The following is a 3,313-nucleotide window of genomic DNA, read 5'->3' on the forward strand; positions in this document are numbered from 1 at the left end:
CTTGTACTAAAGAGATGCCAAGAGACTAACCTGGTTTTAAACTGGGAGAAGTGTCACTTTATGGTGACCGAAGGAATTGTCCTTGGGCACAAAATCTCGAACAAGGGAATAGAGGTGGACCAAGCTAAAGTAGAGGTAATTGAAAAATTACCACCACCTGCCAATGTTAAGGCAATCAGAAGCTTTCTGGGGCATGCAGGATTCTATAGGAGGTTTATAAAGGATTTTTCAAAAATCGCCAAACCTCTGAGCAACCTGCTAGCTGCTGACACGCCATTTATCTTTGATAAAGAGTGTGTGCAGGCATTTGAGACTCTGAAAGCTAAATTGGTCACAGCACCAATCATCTCTGCACCAGACTGGACATTACCATTTGAATTGATGTGTGATGCCAGTGACCATGCCATTGGTGCAGTATTGGGACAGAGGCATGACAAGCTTCTGCACGTCATTTACTATGCCAGTCGTGTTTTAAATCATGCACAGAAGAATTACACAACCACAAAAAAAGAGCTGCTTGCAGTGGTTTACGCCATTGACAAGTTCAGATCCTATTTGGTAGGATCAAAAGTGATTGTGTACACTGATCATGCTGCTCTTAAATATCTACTCACAAAGCAGGATTCAAAACCCAGACTCATCAGATGGGTGTTGCTTCTGCAAGAATTTGATATAGAAATAAGACTTTGGGATGAACCATATCTCTTCAAGAGATGTGCAGACGGAGTAATCCGTAGATGTGTGCCTAAAGAAGAAGCGCAGAAGATCCTTTGGCACTTGCATGGATCACAGTATGGAGGACATTTTGGAAGTGAGCGAACAGCCACAAGAGTCCTCCAATGTGGCTTCTACTGGCCTACTCTCTATAAAGATTCCCGAGTGTTTGTGCTTAATTGTGACAGTTGCTAAAGATCTGGCAATCTGCCTCACAGTTATGCCATGCCTCAACAAGGGATCTTGGAAATTGAGTTGTTTGATGTATGGGGTATTGACTTCATGGGACCTTTCCCACCATCATATTCAAACACTTATATTCTGGTGGCAGTGGATTATGTATCCAAATGGGTGGAGGCTATTGCAACACCCACTAATGACACTAAAACAGTGTTAAAATTCCTCCAGAAACATATTTTCAGCAGATTTGGTATCCCTAGAGTGTTAATCAGTGATGGGGGCACTCATTTCTGCAATAAACAGCTCTATTCTGCTTTGGTTCGTTATGGAGTTAGCCACAGGGTGGCCACCCCATATCACCCACATACTAATGGGCAAGCTGAAGTCTCAAATAGAGAACTCAAAAGAATCCTGGAACAGACTGTAATTAACCGTAGAAGGGATTGGGCAAGAAGCTTGGATGAAGCTCTGTGGGCATACAGAACAGCATTCAAGACCCCTATAGGGACCTCTCCATACCAGCTTGTGTATGGAAAGGCATGTCACTTGCTAGTGGAACTGGAACACAAAGCCTACTGGGCAACCAGATTCCTGAACCTTGATGCCAAGTTAGCTGGAGAAAAACGATTGCTCCAGTTAAATGAGCTAGAGGAATTTAGACTCAATGCTTTCGAGAATGCAAAAATTTACAAAGAGAAAGCGAAAAGATGGCATGATAAGAAATTGTCATCCAGAGTCTGAGCCGGGGCAGAGAGTTCTGCTATTTAATTCTAGGCTCAAATTATTCCCCGAAAAATTAAAATCCTGGTGGAGAGGTCCATATGTGATTACAAGTGTATCACCCTATGGATACGTAGAGCTCCAGGATAATGAATCTAACAAAAAGTTCATTGTTAATGGACAGAGAGTTAAACATTATCTTGAAAGCAATTTTGAGCAAGAATGCTCAAACCTGAGACTTGATTAAAAGCTCAGTAATAGTCCAGCTAACGACATTAAAGAAGCGCTCGCTGGGAGGCAACCCAGCCATTCACAAAATTTAATTTTATTTGTTTTTGTTAATTAAATGATTTTTACAGGTATATGTCAAAGTATCTTCAAAAGGTAAAATAGCAATTGATTGAATTCATAGAGTTACAGGGAAATTTGGAAGCTCACTGGCATGAAAAAGCCAGTAAGAAACGTTTTGGGCGTTGAACGCCCAAAAGAAGCACCCACTGGGCATTCAACGCCAGTAAGGGTAGCCATATGGGCGTTAAACGCCAGAAAGGAGCATCTTCTGGGCGTTGAACGCCAGAAAGAAGCACCTTCTGGGTGTTTAACGCCAGATTAACAGCATCCTGGGCGTTTAGAAAAACGCCCAGTGACAAAGGACTTCCTGGCGTTCAACGCCAGAAAGAAGCAACAGCTGGGCGTTGAACGCCCAGGAGAAGCAGCAATTGGGCGTTAAACGCCCAAAACAAGCAGCATTTGGGCGTTTAATGCCAGAATGGTAGGGAGGAGGTAAAATTCGTTTTTCTGCACAAATTTTCTAATTTTTATGTTTCAATTCATGATTTCTTGCATAAATATGTTTCAAAATATCATCCTTCAATTCCAAAAATTTTAATCCTAATTTCTAAAAACCCTAATTTCTAAAATCCCTTTTTTTTAAATATCAAATGTATCTTAATTCATAAACACAAATCTTTTTCCAATTCAAATCTTTTTCAACTCATCATATCTTTTGGATTTCGAAATTGCCTCTCCCTCTATTCCTCTCCTATCCTTTCTTTTGCTTGAGGACAAGCAAACCTCTAAGTTTGGTGTGATTTGCCATGATCACTGAGCTAAAACTCATTAAGATCATGGAACCTAAGGGAACAGGAAGAGCAAGGATGTGAACTGAAGGAACTGAAGCATCAGAAATTAATTCTTGAAGGACCAAGCATCCCACAGACTAGAGGAACATCCACTTCCCAAAATACAGGTTGTTAAGTTCTAATTCTAGCTTTAACTCTGTGATAGTATTATTATAGGATTTTACCTTAGAAGTTATACAGGAGTAGTAGTAATTAGCATATCTATTTTGATTTTATTTTCAATTAAGTTATAATTTATTTTTCTCATCATCATCAAACATGAATAAAATAGTAGATTTTTAGAATAAAGAGGCAATAATTTTTTCGAGTTCTTAATAAGAAAAATTCTAATTATTTATATGTGGTGGCAATACTTTTTGCCTTCTGAATGAATGCTTGAACAGTGCATATTTTTATCTTGTTGTTTATGAATGTTAAAATTGTTGGCTCTTAAAAGAATGATGAAAAAGAGAAATGTTATTGATGATCTGAAAAATCATGAAATTGATTCTTGAAGCAAGAAAAAGCAGTGAAAAAAAAACTTTTACAAGAAATCATTGGATCAAGAAAAAGAAAAA

The sequence above is a fragment of the Arachis duranensis genome, chromosome 3 (genome assembly GCF_000817695.3).
Source record: "Arachis duranensis cultivar V14167 chromosome 3, aradu.V14167.gnm2.J7QH, whole genome shotgun sequence".
NCBI classification, from domain to species: Eukaryota; Viridiplantae; Streptophyta; class Magnoliopsida; order Fabales; family Fabaceae; genus Arachis; species Arachis duranensis.